Below are 17,837 nucleotides of genomic sequence, written 5' to 3'. Positions count from 1 at the left end.
AAGACTCCAGCTGAGGAAAGCCATCAGCTCAGGCAGAGGGAGACACGGCAGACGACGTCCACGACACACGAAACAGAACCTACGCGGACCACTTCAACAAACGCGGGCCTCGCCCTCCAGCACACAACGCCGCGCCCCACCCCTCCCAACCGGAACTGCAACCCGCCTGCTCCGCGCCCCTCGAACCGCGTGACGCTCGCGGCCGCCTCCCCGGACCCACTGGGCAGGCGCGGGGCGCGCGCATGCGCGGCAGGCCGGCTGCCGGGGTCTTGAGCCGCTGCAATCTGTTGCGCCGCCGCCCGCGGGAGCCGGCAGATCCGGGTCTCGTGGCTTAGAGTGACGTGGTCAGTCGAATCAAAACAGAGGAGGGGAGGAAGCCGGCGGCCAGGAGCGGCGGCGGCAGCGGCTTCCCGAGCAGCCGCAGCGTTCCGGAAGCTGCAGGCGGGCTTTCTGCCGAGGCTTAGCCCGGGCCCCCATCCTCCCCGCCCCGTCGGTTGTTGTCTGGGCGGGTGAGTGTCTCCCACTTCTCCCACCAACGTTTGCCGGCCCACCTTCCCCTCGCCCCGGTTTTTCCTGGGGGCTCTGGCGGGCTGCGGCGGCTGCGGCAGAGCGGGGCTGCTTCTCGGGCTCAGGGGGTCCCCGACCGGGCTGGCGACTCTGCATCGGGAGAAGCCCGCTGCTGTCGAGCCCGCGTCCTCCGGCGAAGAGTGGGGCGAAGAGCCTGAGATTTGGCTTTCTCTGCAGGAGACCAGAGTCGGGACTTGGCAGGGAAGTGGACGGTAGCCACGGGTGGTTTTATTTTTAGGGCAAGCAGTCAACTCGGGTGGAGGCGTATAATGGAGTAAAAAGAAGAGTGAGTGAGTCGTAGCTGGAAGGAATCCCTCACAAACCTTGCAACCTTCACTAAATCATTTACCTCTGTTTCTCAGCCCTTGCCGGGTCTGATGTAGTCACCGGGATGCGTCCTTTGTTGTGATGGATGAGACTAGAAAGCTGCCATCCAGAAAGCGGGAGCTTTTAACCCTTATTGTGTTGTGAATTTAAAGGATTCCATTTTTCTGTTTGTTCAGTACGTGGAACCAGAGCTGACAGTAAATAGGTGGTACCCTTTATTGGAACAGATAAAGTGCGGTAAACTGGTTACCGGAGTACCTGAAGTCCGGTGTTACCATTTAGAGCCAGATTTCCGAAGTGTCTGGTCGTGTGTGTATTAGGATTTTAGCCACAGTGATGTTTGTTAGCCGGAGAGAGTCAATAGGATGTTTTCAGTTGCCCTAGTTTACAGAATCGAGGATGTGGCCTTAGGAGAATGTCTTGGCTTTGCATAGAGAAAGTCGGATGAGCTTCCTGCTCGTAATACCCGCGTTTAAAGAGATCTTCCAGTTCCTGTGTTTGGTCAGAAACCGTTGGCAGCGTGGAATAACTTGGGCGGCGTAAGCCATTCCAGGGGGAGTCTTGAGACCCTTAGGAGGCGTTATCACTGCCAGTCTGTGGAGCCTGCAGAAGGTCTGTGTTCCTTTCCACTTTAGATGACCCGCCACGCAGATTCCTCTGGGGTAGCCTGCTTCGAGCCCTGCCACCCTCCGCGCCTTTCCACCGCATGAATGAGACCAGAAGACCAACCTTCTGTTTTGTCCTTAGTTTTTCTAAAGTGTTTTTTTTTTTCCTCCAGAGAATTCATTAATTGAGGTGTTTCTTTAGCAAACGGCAAGAAAGAAAGAGCTATGTATTAAATTGTCATTTATCAAATCCAGGAAGCCTTGGGAATTTAGGCTACTCCCTTGAAGGATATATTATGTCCTTGTGGGTGTAAAATGGACCTCTTCCTAGCAAATTTCTTCCTTCAGCGTGTGCAATCGAGATCTTTTTTTCTTAATACCACAGTTGGAATGCTGCTGATCAAAACAAATGAAATTATGTTTTCTTGAAGTTTTTTCTCTTTTTTTACTTTTTAAGCTAACCTATACATAAATATTTTTGTTTGTATGAAATAATTTGTGATAATTGGAGAAAATGTTGACTAAAACAGCTAAGTGAAAAAAAGAAGAAATAAATCATCAATATTCTTGCCATCCAGAGACCACCAGAATTTCAGCAGTGGTTTATATCCTTCCAGACTTTTCTGCATTTAGATATTTTATACAAAAATGGTATCATACCTCATGTTCTTCTGTAACCTACTTTTTCACATATTAGCACTTCATTTTTGAGTAACAGATTAAAATTTTTATAGATACTCTTGGACCTTAACTTTTATGTAATATTCGCTTGCCAAACCATAATGATTAAAATCATGGTTTTAAAAGATTTCCTCTCAAATCTCTCATGATGATATAAGATTTATGAAATCAGTATGCATTGTGTGACAAACTAAGACTTTGCTTGTTTAACTCTTGGGAAAACAGGCACAGAATAGCCTGAGTTAACACTATGGAAGTTTGAAAAGCTTTTGCTCACTTAGTGATTTGATTTTGGTAAGGGTTTAGTTCTGTTCCATAGCTCCTGTATGTCCCAAATGTTGACCCGCTGTCCAGGCCTCCGGCAGTAAGGTCCTAAAAGATTTTACTTTATACACTTAATATGCTTTATGAACACTGAGTCTTGGATGTGTGCCTGTTTAGTCCAGTGCTTTATCAGTGGTGCCAAAAGAGAAGCAAGGTTCCCTGCACCTCAGCTTCAAAGGTTAAGTACTTACTGAAGAGTATCCTAAATATACTAATAACTCACTTGGGTCCCTTAGTCATAAACTTACCTACATTTGCTTTAAGTGGTAGTGTTCAATATGTATTCTAGATTTGTTCACTTCTTCCCGTCTCTACTGCTACCAGCTTTGGCAACTCTTATCATCTCTCACCTGGCCTACTGCTAAAACCTCTGGTCTCCCTGCTTCCACTTTGACTTTTTATGGTGCATCCCCTTTCCCACAGCCTGAGGGATCCTTTAGAATGTCAGATCATGTCACCCCTTTGTTGAAAGTCTCATCACATTCAGAATGAAGTCCAACCTCTTTCTCAAGGTTTGCAAGGCAGCAGAGGTCTGGGCATGGCCTTCCTCTGTCTCACCTTGTATCCAGATGCGTCGGTCAGTACCCAGGAGTCTGGCCACAGCAGTTTCTTCCTGTGTCCCAGCCTCACTAGCATTGTCCTGGGGATTTGCCAGGTTGGTTCTTGCCTCAGGGCATTTGCACTTGCTCTTGGTGGCTTCAATCTTCTCCCAGATCTTCCTGTAGCTGATTCTGTCATGTCATTCAGGTCTCAGCTCAGCTATTGTCTCTTCAAGGAGATTGCTCCCACAGTGATCTCACCATTCTCTCATTTTCTTTATAACATCACTATCTGGAATTTCCTTTGTTTTTCTCTTCTGTCTCCTATCCTAGAAATTAAACCCTGGGAAAATGAGGACCTCGTCTGTCCTTTTCACTGCCAAGCAGGTGCTCAATGTGATGGTTGAATGAATAAACTTGAACATATGTGTGTTACTGTCGAAGGTACTGTCTCTTCTTGTATGTAATTTCATTTATTTGTTTATTGCCTGTGCTGGGTCTTCATTGCTGCTTGGGCTTTTCTCTAGTTCTGGTGAGTGGGGCTGCTCTCGTTGCAGTGGCTTCTCGTGACGGTGGCGTCTCTCATGAAACACAGGCTCTAGGGCATGTGGGCCTCAGCAGTTGCTGCATTTGGGCTGGCTGCGGCTCCCAGGCTCTAGACCTCAGGCTCAGTAGTTGTGGTGCTCAGGCTTAGTCGCTCTCCTGCATGTGGGATCTTCCCACAGACCGAGGATCGAGCCCGTGTCTCCTGCATTGGTACACGGATTCGTTACCAGTGAGCCCCCAGGGAAGCCCCTGTACTGTCTCTTTTAAACCAGTTCTTTTTATGGCAAAACCCTAATTTTCAGTCTCCTTTTGTAGGGCTGTACCTTGATTCTCCTACTTCAATACTTGTTGATATTTGGACCAGGGAACAGCCATGTTATACTTTTTGTTCAATCACTAAGTCGTGTCCGACTCTCTGCGACCCCATGGACTGCAGCATGCCAGGCTTCCCTGTCCTTCACCATTTTCTGGATCTTGCTCACAATTTTGTCCATTGAGTCAGTGATTCCATCCAACCCTCTCATCCTTTGTCATCCCCTCCTGCTTTCAGTCTTTCCCAGCATCAGGGTCTTTTCTGATGAGTCAGCTCTTTGCATCAGGTGGCCAAGGTATTGGAGCTTCAGCTTCAGCATCAGTCCTTCTAATGAATATTCAGGATTGATTTCCTTTAGGATTGACAGGTTTGATCTCCTTGCAGTCCAAGGGACTCTCAAGAGTTTGCTTCAACAACACAGTTCAGAAGCATCTGTCTCCTTGAGTTGGCTTAAATTCATGTTCACTGAGTCAGTGATGCTATCAGGCCCTCTCATCCTCCGCTGCCCGTTCTCCTTCTGCCTTCAGTCTTCTCCAGCATCAGGGTCTTTTCCAGTGAGTTGGCTGTTTGCATCTCGTGGCCAAAGTATTAGAGCTTCAGTATCAGTCCTTCTAGTAAATACTCAGTGTTGATTTCCTTTAGGATTGGCTGGTTTGATCTCTTGCGGTCCAAGGGACTCTCGGGAGTCTTCTCTAACACAATTGGAAAGTATCAGTTCTTTGGTTCTCAGCCTTCTTTATGGTCCAACTCTCACATCCATGCATAAGTACTAGAAAAACCATAGTTTTGACCATGCTCAGTTGCTACAGTTGAGTCCAACTCTTTACACCCTGTAGACTGTAGCCCGTCAGGCTCCTCTGTCCATGGGGATTCTCTAGGCAAAAATACTGGAGTGGATTGCCATGCCCTCCTCCAGGGGATCTTCCCAACCCAGGAATCGAACCCAAGTCTTGTATGTCTCCTGCATGTGTCAGGTGGCTATGCTAAAAACTTTTAACATGTTTTTCAGTTAACTGTAAAGCAACTCAGATATAGATGTTCCTGCTCCCTCTTTACAAATGAAAGAACTGAGTAGCAGGTTGGATTTGAACCCGACTCCGTTCTCTTAATCAGTATACCCTACAGTGTTTAAAACTATATGCAGTACTTTACACTTGATCTTAGCCAAAAGGCCGAGAAGCGGTTATGCAGTACTTTAGTTTTAGTAAGCCTTTTTTTTTTTTGCTGAGGGCAAAATAATGTTTTCTGTCCCATTTCCAATCCTTAATGAAGTTCATTGTTTTTTGCTCTTTGTGCTTGAAGTTGCACAATTGGTAGATGACCTGAAGAAACATTCTGTAAAGACTTCTACATCGTCTTACTCTGTTGTATTGAGTTTTCAGAGCCTACCAGGTTTAAAGTAAATTTGAGGTATTTTCTCCTCCCTATGCATTACCTTGCATTCCACACACCCAGAATCTGTCTATCACTTTTCTACCTGCTCATATACTCATTTGAATTCTTCGTACATTTTCTTCATTGATTTGGGTATTGTAATATTTGGACTACCATGGGATCATCATAAACTGAACAGATTTCTCACTATAAGATCCTTTCCAAATGAGTTAAAAGTACTGAATTTGATTGATGCATTGATTTGGGGGGCTTTCCTGATAGCTCAGTTGGTACAGAATCCGACTGTAATGCAGGAGACCCCGGTTGGATACCTGGGTCAAGAAGATCCGTTGGAGAAGGGATAGGCTACCCACTCCAGTATTCTTGGCTTCCCTTGTGGCTCAGCTGGTAAAGAATCCTTCTTCAATGCAGGAAACCTGGGTTTGATCCCTGGGTTGGGAAGATCCCCTGGAGAAGGGAAAGGCTACCCACTCCAGTATTCTGGCCCAGAGAATTCCATGGACTTGTCCATGGGGTCACAAAGAGTTGGATACACTGAGCAACTTTCACTTTCACTGGTGGGGAGGATACTTCATCTAGAGAAGTACTGGTTGTCCTTCTTCTCTTCCTAGTCTTGAAGCCTGAATAACTATATTTATCTGTGGAAGCTCTGGTCACACATGATCTTTAGCAGAGCTCTGTCATAACCCATCTCGTGCTTTTGTAAATAACCCTGTGTGGCTCTTTTCGCTTCACTTTTCACATTCAGTTGTCTGTGGCTATTTGGCTTATTTGATTGGGAGGCCCATGAGGTCAGGGAGGATCGATTAACAACAGTAGGCTTGTTGATGGGATAAATAAATGAAGAAAAATATCAACTTTAACTGTTTCTGTAAAAAGCAGTACATTGCTAAAAGGCAGTATTTGTAAAAATCTTTTCCCATATAGTTTAATAAGACTTAGAACAAAAGCTTCAATAAAAGATACTAAATTGTCTACATTGATAATTAATCATGATATATTAATATGTGAGTTGTAAAGATTTTGCAGAAAGTAAGCACTCCCGATAGTTATATTGTGGCTTATATTAGAATTTTTTTAAGATTGTAAAACTTCTTAGGCAAGTATACTACGAGCTTATAAGCAAAGGTATTCTTTTGGTGTGTGCTTACGTTCGTGTTCATGTTTTCGTCCACATAACAAGGGCTAACCATCTGAATTGGTTGTATGCACATGGCAGTAGATCCTACAGTAAAGTAGCAGTTTGGGCACTTCAAAGCGATTTTATTTATTTATTTATTTTTAAATCGATTTTGAAAGAAGGCTGAAAATTATTTGAATGTGAAATTAAAACAGTTGCCTGTCTGAATCTCAATAGCAATGACATTTCCTGTTCATGGAGTCTGTATGCTAGTCTCTTGACTTCCATTACACACTCTATGTTTAGCTTGCACATCAGCCCTCCAAGTCAGACGTTGTCACCCCCAGTTTACACTGGAGGAAACAGGCCCTGGTTAGTAAGTTGCTTAAGGTGAAGCCACTTGGGACTTGCGGGATTCAAACTCAGCTTTCTTTGACCCAGAATTCATACACTTTATATCACAACGTTGACTAGTCTTTTTGTCTTACAGAATCATGGGAGCTATAATAAGCAAACCTACTTGTTTTAGCTGTCAGATTATGCTACTAGAAGTACTTTCAGGAATTGTTTTGTTCTGTTTAAACCTAAATTGGATATGCATGTCTAGTAGTCCCTCCTTTAAAAAAAAAAAGAAAAAAAACATGCTTGTTATTGAAAAGCTTCAAAGGATAGTAATATATAAAACCAACAACAAAAGTTACAATCCTGTACACATATTTCCCTCCAGTCTTTAACTTAAAATTCATCTTTGGTAAAACTGAGATGTAATACTCACATAAGCTTGTATTCTTTTTGAGGGGTGGGAGTGGGGTCAGCATAGTGATCTTTTTACCATGGCCTTAGAAAATATCTAAACTTGATTTTAACTGGCTGCATTTTATAAAACATTTTGAATAAACTGGTTTACTTGAAGTTTTCACTTAACATTGAACATGAATGTAGTTTCAAGTTTTCACCATTATAAATAATGTGGTGAACCATGGCTTTAAATAGCCAACCAACCAGTCTTAATTATGTAAAAAAAACATAATCACATTTTAATGACTTGAAATGTGATTTTAATCATAGTTCAGCAAGTATATACAGCATATATATATACTTGCAATCCTAGAAAATTTACTCGAGGGTTGGTTGTTTTTTTATTTTAATAATTAAAAAAATTTTGGCTGTGCTGGATCTTCCTTGCTACACACAGGCTTTTTCTAGCTGCAGTGAGCAGGGACTTCTCCAGTTGGGGTGCGCAGGCTTTTCATTGCAGCGGCTTCTCTTGCAGAGCATGGGCTCTAGAGTTGGGCTTTAGTAGTTGTGGTACACGGGCTTGTGACCTCTCCGCATGTGGAATCTCCGTTGATTAGGGAGCAAATCCATGTTTCCTGCATTGGCAGATGAATTCTTTATTACTAAGCCACTCAGGGACGCTCCTACATGAGGGGTTTTTAAATAGAGGTAGCCTCTGAGAAGAAGAGAGTACCTTTTTTTACTTCTGTGTTGTTTTTTTTTTTAAACTTCTGTATTTGAATTGTAAAAGTAGAAATGTGTATTGCTTTTAAAATTTTAAAAAGTTCAACTCCTTGAGAAAGGATATGTTTTTCTAAACTAAAACCAGTTTGTAGGTTTATAGTAAGGCTTATATTTTGTTTATAATGTTGCAAACTTGAGTGCTTTTGTTTGAAGAAAGTTACCTTTTTGTTGCTTTATTTTCATATTGAATTTTCATTTCCTTTTTTAAATTTGGGTCAGGACACAGATGTGAGTCTCAAGTTTGTAAAAATACAGAGTAAAGCTGGTTTATGCTTGACTGCACTCATTGACAGGTATTGCAGGTGTGGCCCTTTGAAATTTTAACAGTGGTAAAGATGCTTCAAAGCAAGTTAGGGACACAGTGAGCATCCTCTGGGTAAAAGTTTTAGAGGATGTGTTCTGGTTGCTGTCTTGTTTTAGCTTATACTTTTTATTTATTTTTTTAGCTTATACTTTTTAAAAAACTATTTTTTTTAACATATTATTTATTTTGTTGCTTTGTACTCCTGGCAGAGGTAATGTAGAAGAAACTGACTTGCTTAAAATTTTGAAGACTTCCTTTTTTTTTTTTTTTCCTGTGGTGCTTATTCAAATTGCATTTTTAAAAGATTGATTTATTTTTTTGGCTGTGGTCCGTCTTCATTGCTGTGGGTGGATTTACTCAGGTCACAGCAGGTGGGGCCCACTCTCTAGTTACAGGGCGGGGGCTTCCCATTGCAGTGGCTCCTCCTGTGGAGCACAGGCGTTATGGTCGTGAGTCGAGTTTCATTTTTTAACAACATTGCTTTCTGTATCACAGTGGTTCTAGGCGTTTCTTCCCTGTCATCATGAATGGCATTTATGTGCACCTATGTTCAGATAGGTCGTCTAGGCTGTAGCATGGCTAAGATAAGGCATGAGTTAATCTGAGTTGGGAGAGTAGTAGCCATAACTTCGTTCTGCCCAAAAAACCATATAGGCAAGGAAGTGAAGGCGAGTAATAATAAGAAAAAGTCTCGATTCTGCTCTGGTTTATTTGAACGGTGGAACGATAGAAGTTAGAAAGAGAAGGGGACGACAGAGGATGAAATGGTTGGATGGCATCACTGACTCAATAAGCACGAATTGAAGCAAACTCTGGGAGATGGTGAAGGACTGGAAGCCTGGTGTGCTGCAGGCCATGGGGTCACTAAGAGTCGGACACAACTTAGTGACTGAACAATAACAACAAATCATTCGCAAATTTGTAACTTTACTTGTGATATACTTAAGAATTTCAGAACATGCTTGTATTTTGTAATAGAGCTATTGAAAACTGGTTTCTTAACATTTGTATCCTCTATGATTTGGGGGGGGATCGGTCACAGAATATGAAATTTTTATAGCATCTGTTAAATTTTTCTGTTTCTAACTTATGGAGCAGTGTTCTTTTCCCAAATTAAGAAAATTTTATTCAGAATGTGATTAAGTAGTACTCGAGTAGAAATTTCAGAGAGCATTTTCAGAATATGAAACTTTGGGTTAAGATACTGAATATAAACAAAGATGATTCAATTGCAGAGTTTTCCTTTGTTTGGCTGTTTATAATAAATTTTACCCTTGGGCCTTGAGAGAGTCTTTAAGATTGTACAAGAGTAAAGAATAGCCAGGGAAGGACAGGAAATTTGTAGATGAGGGACCAAAATTCAGAACAGAAGACTTCTTTCTTCTCTCTCACTTTTATGCAAAGGAGTGATAGCTGAGCCCCAGGGGAGTTCAACCTCAGCCCCCCACCCCCACCCCAAAGCAGTATACAAAGAACTGGGGTTGAGGGTTGAAGATACATTTCAAATCTAAAGGCTTAGAGCTGAATTGGCTCAGAGCATTTTACAGTTTATAAAGCACTCTTTAAAATTCTCACCCGATCCTTGGAACAACTCATTAAAATAGTTTCAATTATCACTCTTGTTTTATAGGTGGGGAAACTGAAGTTGCAGAGAGGCTCACTTAGCCATTTTTCAGTAGTGTGGTAACTTAAGTTGTTTATCTAAGATATATTCTTTCTGCTATCCCATGCTGTTTTTAGTAGGTGTTGCTTAAGGTGATTCCTAGAAAGAATACAGTCGGGCTCTGTCCATGGAATTCTCCAGGCAAGAATACCGGAGTGGATTGCCATTCCCTTCTCCAGGGGATCTTTCCGACTGAGGGGTCTAACCTGGGTCTCCTGCATTGTAGGCAGATTCTTTTTACCGTTTGAGGCCACAATCAGGGAAGCCCACAGTCAGATAACAGGTAAGGGGAAAAAAAGGTGGTAGAGGAAAGAAAAGGTAGTGTCTAAGGTGCAGGAAAATAGGGTCACATTAGCAGGGAATTTCCAGAAAAGTAATGGCAGCCGGGAAGTGGGGTGGAAGGGGGCTCTAACCGAGTCCTATGCTGCAACCACATAGAGTAATTAAGGAGATAAGGAAATTCTTGATAACTGTGAAGAGTTCAGCTGTTAGTATAAAAGGTGTAGAAGTTAAGTGAGTTAAGTAGTTCTCCTTTTGAACTTTCTCTGGAGAGATTATCACAGTAGTTGTTTGTCTGAGACCTTTATTTTGACTGTTAATTATATACTAGTATGTGATTATATTATTATTAAGAATGAATTGTAATTAGTAATTAACTTGATGGCAAACGCTTGGAGGTAGGGCTTAACGTTTTATTTCTTCTGTGTCCTCCTCTGAACTCTTCGGGTAGCTACCTGGTCCCCTGGGGACTTAGATATATCCTTTTCAGGAAAGGAGAAGTGAGAGAAGACAGAAGTTTGAAGCTCTGCTCTCCTGGGTGACTTTGGGTAAGTCACTGACACTCTCAGGGCCTCAATTGTTTTTTTCTCTGTAAATGAGTGAGTGAGAACAGCTGCATCCCCCAAGTTTTAAAGTACCACTTACGAACCTGTGGTTTGTTGAATATGAATAAATGAAGACTTAGCATCCTCTGATACAGACCTTACCTATACTGTGCTATCTTGCACAGGCCTCCTGGTCATATTGACCTTGTTTTTTCTGTACGTTCCCATTCTCCTTGATGAAGGATGAACATTTTGTTGTCATTCTTTCTAGCCTACTCTCATCTCTTCCTTTTGAATAGTATGCCCTCTGAAAGAGTATATTTAAGCTTTTTGTTATACTGTAAAAATGTTTTATAATAAGATTTTCGGAGGTGGTTTTTATTTTATTTTTCTCTTGTAAGTAGCTAATTCTGGATGGGCCTGTCGCCTTGAAAAAAATGCACAACATAAGAGCCGTGAGTTGAGTTTATTCCATGTCTTACTGAGGACTGTAACACGGGAGACAGGCTCTCAGGTAGCTCTGAGGGACCACTCCAAAGGTGCTGGAGGAGCTGGTGTCTGTATGTGCAGTCAGTTGAAAGGTTACTGCAGTTGCCTGGATCAGATATCTCCATTTTAGTGCTTTTCTTTGCCTGGGAAGATGCACGAGTCTGAGGTCAGTGGAGTTCTTCTGTCTGCCGCTGTGCTCCGCTTAGTCGCTCAGGCGTGTCCCACTCTTTGCGATGCCGTGGACTGCAGCCCGCCAGGCTCCTCTGTCCATGGGGATTCTCCAGGCAAGAATACTGCAGTGGGTAGCCTATCCCTTCTCCTGGGGATCTTCCCAACCCAGGAATCAAACCCAGGTCTCCTGCATTGCTGGCGGATTCTTTACCAGCTGAGCTACCAGGAAAGACTGTCTAGGGGTCCATAAATCCAAAACACAGAATGTGTCACCCTCAATTCTTTCATTGTGTACTTATAGATCAGCAGCTATTGTGGCTAATGATTTGATCCTTAAAGAACTGGAATGGCAGGCAACATTCTTTGTTTACACACAGTATAGGGTCACCCTGTTGGGTCAAGTAGGGAGTAGTAGTAGGAATTTGAAACTGTAATTGCTTGGCTATTAATGTGAATTTTAAAAATTTGTCATGATAGAACTCAGGGAGTTTTAACTCCTAAGCATAGAGAATTGTGGTATTTAAGGAATATAATGGATTTATTTCAACATTTACATTTTAAAATGACTTTAATCTCCCAGGCAGCATTTTAGCCTAGTTTTTACCAAATGACGATTGACTGATTTGAACTTGAAACTGCATCCTTTCTCCTTGCCCACTTCCCATCAGAGAATCAGACTTGCAGATGTAGTTTAAGAGAAAAATATGTAACTAGAAAGAAGCATTAGGAAGTTAATTGATGGTTATCTAATTTCTGTAGTGCTCTAAAGTTGTCTTTATGAGAGTGAAACAAGTATAACCTTCATGATTGGTCATATCCGACAGATGTGCAATGAGTCTTGGTCAGGAATTTACATTATGACTTCCTGTCCGAGGTCTCTCTCATTCTGGTTGGCAATGTGATCATGGTCAAATTGCTCACTTATCTGAACTTATTTTCCTCATTTTAAAAGAGGAATAATTTTCTTGCTTAACTTGTTGGAAAGGCTATTGTTAAGATATGAAAGTAGTTAGAAAGCTGCAGGCATAACTATTTAAGATATGACTGTTTGATTGAGATCCATTTCTGATAAAAGATTAAAGCAAATGAGTATGTTGCAAAAACCTATCTGTGGGAATTTGAGCACCTTATTACATTAAGATGTTGAGTCATCTGATAAAAGTACTTTGAACTTCTAACTGTACATGTTAGTGTATGATATATTATTATTGAAATTGATAGGCAAATATTTTGTTCTCCCTGTTTAATATGAAAGGTAGCCAGAGTTTTGGAATAGCTTTCCTTTTTGGTTGATCAGTTTTCTAATTGACTACTGGGCAAAAGCGGATTCAGAAAGCAGTTTGTAGAAAAATTATTTCTAGAGTTGAGCAATTATTCCTGTAGTTGGGAATTAAGGTTAAAAATAAAGAGTAAATGCAAAGGTAATCTTCTTGAATGTCTGGGGAGGGGGGCAGTTTCAGCTGTTTATGGTATGTTTTACTCTCTTGATTTTATAACTTTGGAGTGTTAATAGCATTGATGCTTTTTAGGTAAAAGTGTATAAAATACTTCTGAGTTCCTCATTTCACTGACAGCATCTCTATTTTCTGTATTATGAAAACAAATTGCATGCATTCTACATTGTTACTTTGTATTTTGCCCTTGCTGTGGGTTTTTATTTTTAACTTTTAAGTGGGAAGAATTTTGACATTGTCTTGATCACTGTAAAGATAAGACTAATTGAAAAAGTGATTTTATCATAAATCACCTTCTTAAAATTACAGTAGAAAGATAGTTTTCATTCTCTGACCTTGAATTAGTCTTGGTTATACCTGCTTTCTCAAGAAGAGCCCTCTGTTTGCATGGGGAGGAATCAGAAGAATTTTCGTTTGTCTATAAAAATGTATTTCTAAAAAACTAAGGTATGCTTGAAATTTTTGGTACTAACAGGTCATGAATCTGTATGTATCCATCATCTGGCTTTAGCAGTTACTGAACTTATGACTTTCATTTCATCCATACCTCCCTTTTTGCAGGGTTATTTTCACCTGGACCCCAGGCATAAAAATCTCTTTAACTGGAAATACATAGTGAGATCTCTCAGAGATAAAGAGTCTTTCAGATGTGACAATTGACATTATAGTTATGTTAAAAAATTTAATGCAAGGTAATTTCCTAAATGACATTTAATCCAGTCAGTGTTCAAAGTTCCTTTTTGTTTGTATCATAATTGTCCTTCTGCTAGGTTTGTTTGCTTCCGGATTCAAACAAGGTCTATGTATAGCTTTTGATTGATAGCTCTAAAATTTCTTAAACTGTAACCATATCCCTGCCATCTCCTGAAGTGTTGTTTACTTTTTACTATTGATTTATTGAAAAACTGGAGTTAGTTTTCCTTAGTTTTGCTGCATTCAGCATTTTTCCTGATTTGTAATGAGTTAATATATAATTATTATTTGATGGGAACTCCACATTATTTGATAAGGACTTTCCTCGTGGTCCAGTGGTTAAGATTCCAGCTTCCAACGCAGAAAGTACTAGTTTGATCCCTGGTCAGGGAACTCAAATCCCACATGCCTTGCAGTTTGGCAAAAAAAAAAAAAATTCTATGATATTGAAAGATAAAATATACGAAATGAAAAGTAAAATATTGTCACTCAGAGATTCCCGATGTTAGTTTTCATGTTTTCTTTCAACTTTTTCAAGTGTGGTTTTTTTTTTGCTTTTTAAATATATGCATGTACTTTGCTTACTTTTGTATCCTTTTTAATACATTTTACTATTAAGTTGTGTTTATTTCCCCATGTCATTATGAAAGAAAATGAAGCATTTGGCTGCATAATACTTCACAGTATGTATCTTAATTTAAGCATTTCCTTTTAGCCAGACATTTGTTGTTGCTCTTGTTTAGTTGCTAAGTCACATCCAACTCTTTGCAGCCCCATGGACTGCATCCCACCAGGCTCCTCTGTCCGTGGGATACCCCAGGCACGAATACTGGAGTGGGTAGCCATTTTCTCCTCCAGGGGATCTTCCCAGCTTAGGCATTGAACCCACGTCTCCTGCATCTCCTCCGTTGGCAGGCAGATTCTTTGCCACTGAGTCACCAGCCAGACATTTAGACTGTTTCCAGTTCTTCACTGTGATAACCATATTAGTACATAGGTCTTTGTATTTCAGATTTTTAAAAAAATGATAAGAACCTTAGAAGTGGAATTATTCAAAGGGCATGAACATTTTTTAATTTCTGAATTCATATTGCCATAAAAATTATAGTGTGTAATCTCCAGTGCAGTTCCCACTTTAAGAATCTGTTTGTATATGTTCCATGTTCTTAAGAAATCTTTGCTTATCATATTAGTGGAGTGTGATTTTTTTCCCCCGTATTCTTTGGCTGTTGTAATTGTATTTGAGATTTTTTAATGCATATATTATGTTGTAAGTTTGTTGATATTTTTCATTGTTCTGCCATTAAAGATCAAATACTCACCTAAATTTGTCTTCTAGAATCACTTAGGGGTTTTTTTTTCCCCTTAATTGCTAGAAGGCATTCCTAGCATGTACTTTGTACATTCCTAGCATTTATTAAACTGTTGATCCCCTCCTCATTTATTTGTAATTCAAGTTTTTGTATAGAAATACACTATGTGGTTGATATGTTCAGAAAATTCTAGAAAAAGGAATTGTTTCCTGTTTACTGAGTTTTAATATTATCTCTTAAATCTCTTCTCCCTCCACCCTCTTTTTTCTGCTTCCCATCTATGAAATGTATCCAGATGTCTTTGGTTCTGAATGAGTCTTGAGAAAACACCTTAAAAAAAACCTAGTCTAGTCCTCATCTGTTTTCCTTTATTTTCCTTGTTATATGTGTATTTTTAAAATGAATTCCCATTTGCTTTTATTTTAAACTCAATTTACCAGATGTTACCAAAACATTATAGCAACATTAGTAGTTTGTGATACATACTCCCTTGTTATAACATTTTGATCCTCTTTAACTGTTAATACTTCCACCAGAGGATGAGTGGAGGAAAAGAAAGGTAAAACATTGAAAACTGGCTACACCCTGAGCCAGAGGGTATAGTCTTATGTATTTTCTAATCCAGAGACAAGTTTTCATGTATCTTAATCCAGAGACAGGTCTTTATGTATCTAGACCAGTGGTTCTTAGTCTTTAGTATGCTACAAAGAATGATTACCTCAGATTTAGGGCAAAGGCTGACTTTAGAAATATCCATTGTATGGTCTGTTTATATACTTGGTTATTTCTCACTGATAATGGGATTTGGTTTATTTTGTAACACATATACTTACAGAGTTTAGAATACCATATTTTATGTATTAATGCTAGCTAACAAATTCAGTGATGATGGAAGGTCAGATAGTGCTTAAGATAATTTAGAATGTTCAGTTCAAGAGAAAAGTTGAGATGTAATTATTTGTCCCTGGAGCAAATGGTTTTGGTATGGGAAGAACAGGATGCTTGCAGTAAAGTTATTCTTTTGAAAAGTTAATATTTTTTGAATCACTCAGAAGACACAAAGGCAATATACAGTGAAAAGTTTTCATACTACTTCTGTCCCTTAGACACTTTGGCCCCCTTTCCAGAGGCAACCAGTTATATCATTTTTGAATACTAAATTCTTATGGTTTTAAATGATCTGTGAGTGTCTATAGAAGAAAATTTATCTTTTAAGTTATTAATGCAAGGAAGTTTGGCATCAACCTTTAGTATTTATTTTGGATAGAATCTTTTGTTTACATGTGTATGTGTTTACATATATGTGACAAATTTGCATACCCATATGTAAATATATGATTCCATTTTAAAAGTAAAATATAGAAAATTAGGAAAACAAGAAGAAAAAACATCTGATAACCTTAGCAGAACTGGTATAGTCATTTTAATGTAGAATACTTCTCCCCTAGATTTAAATTCTGGGCACATAGTAATTCTACATACTGTCCCCCCCTTAACCGCAAGAATTTCATGTTGAGCATACTGGGTTACTGACTCATTTCTTATAAGGGATATGAATTTCTTAGTAATATTGCTCTTGGAAGCAGGAGCAGGGAGCTAACCTTTATTGAAGAAGAGAGGAAACGCGAGATTGGCAAGAGTAGGGAGGTTAAATAAGGGCACATATTTTTTATAATTCAGTCCTGAGAAAAATAAAGGAAAAGTCAAGTTTTGGTATTTTGGGGTTCTTAGAACTGATTGCTCTTGTTTTTTTCTTCTTTTGTTTTGATTTTTTTTTTTTTTTTTTTAAGAGAGGATTGAATCCAAGATTGAATCCAAGGATAAGCTGACATTTTGTTGTTTAAAATGTTTGCATGGAAGGACAGAAATGCCTTGGGTGGCCATTGCCCTCTCCAGGGGATCTTCCCCACCCAGGGATCCAACCCAGGTCTCCTGCATTGCAGGTGGTTTCTTTACCATCTTAGCTACCAGGGAAGCCTAATACATAGTACCTGCCTCAAAGCAATATTAATTTATAAACTTCTTGGTAGGATTTCAAGGAGGGTGATCCCAAAATGTTTCTGGAGGACAATAAATGTTGGTGGAATTAATAGTACATTACCCAGGACTTCCTTGATGGTCCAGTAGTTAAGACTCCATGCTTCCACTGTAGGGGATGCTAGTTGGATCCCTGGTTGAAGAACTGAGAGCCCATAGGTTGTGTGATGCAGCCAATAAATAAATAAACAGAAATATAAAGAAAATAATATATTACTCAATACTGCTAATTTAAGATAAGTAAAATCAGTAGTAGTCTATTTCTTTTTATCATTTATAAGGACTTTCCTAGGATCGCCTGGAAGTAATACTAGTCTGTCTCCTCTGTTTTGTAGGCTTACCTTGATCTTGTGGTTAAGAGAGTGTTTGATAGGTTTTTCTACTGTAAAGTTACCTTCTCCTTATGAACTTTGTCCTTTAGAAGGGAGTCAGGAAGTCTAGTCCATGTTCAAGGGTCAGGGACGGTTAAGCTTCACCTCCCAGAGGATGATAAATCTAATACTACTTGGAATTTTATAAGGAAGATTTGTCCCTTTCCCTCCTACTTTCCTCTCCCTTTGTGGGAGTATTTTAAAGCAAACCACAGATAACACACATGTCATTGATAAGAGAATTTTTATAGTTCTTGATACATATTGCTAATCTCCAGAAGGGTTATGGCTGTTAACTGGAGGACGAGCAATGTATGACTAAACTTTCATGGTACTTTTTTGATGTTTTTTTTAGGTGAAAGTTTACGTGTTAATTTGCATTTATTTGATTAGTTAGGGTGACCTTTTAAAATGTTTGTTAATTAGCTGCAGCACCTCTTTTGGGAATTATCTTTTCCCTTGGTCTTTACTTATTTTAAATGTCTTTTAAAGATTCTCTTGGCTATTTTAACTTCTTTGTCTCTTAGAGACTTAAGAGGTTTATTTACATTTTGCTTACTGGCCCTTCGTTTTTAATCAT

General features: G+C 39.8%; 1 protein-coding gene and 1 pseudogene across 2 annotated transcripts in view; one reads left to right on the top strand and one right to left on the bottom strand.

The window, feature by feature from the left end:
• Nucleotides 1–256: 256 nt before the first annotated feature.
• The window catches only part of SMIM14 (small integral membrane protein 14), a 56,653-nt gene continuing 39,072 nt past the window's right edge, over nt 257–17,837 (top strand). Inside the window, exon 1 of one of the 2 annotated variants that reach the window (XM_061164587.1) lies at nt 257–509. The gene's annotated coding sequence lies outside the window, so the exon portion shown is untranslated. Of the gene's footprint in view, nt 510–10,323; nt 10,733–17,837 lie in introns of those variants that run through there. The other variant, XM_061164588.1, reaches the window with a different exon arrangement.
• LOC133071959 (U2 spliceosomal RNA) lies at nt 4,936–5,086 on the bottom strand (annotated as a pseudogene).

This window comes from Dama dama, chromosome 17 (assembly GCF_033118175.1).
Source record: "Dama dama isolate Ldn47 chromosome 17, ASM3311817v1, whole genome shotgun sequence".
NCBI classification, from domain to species: domain Eukaryota; kingdom Metazoa; phylum Chordata; class Mammalia; order Artiodactyla; family Cervidae; genus Dama; species Dama dama.
This window is presented reverse-complemented; position numbering and strand designations above follow the sequence as displayed.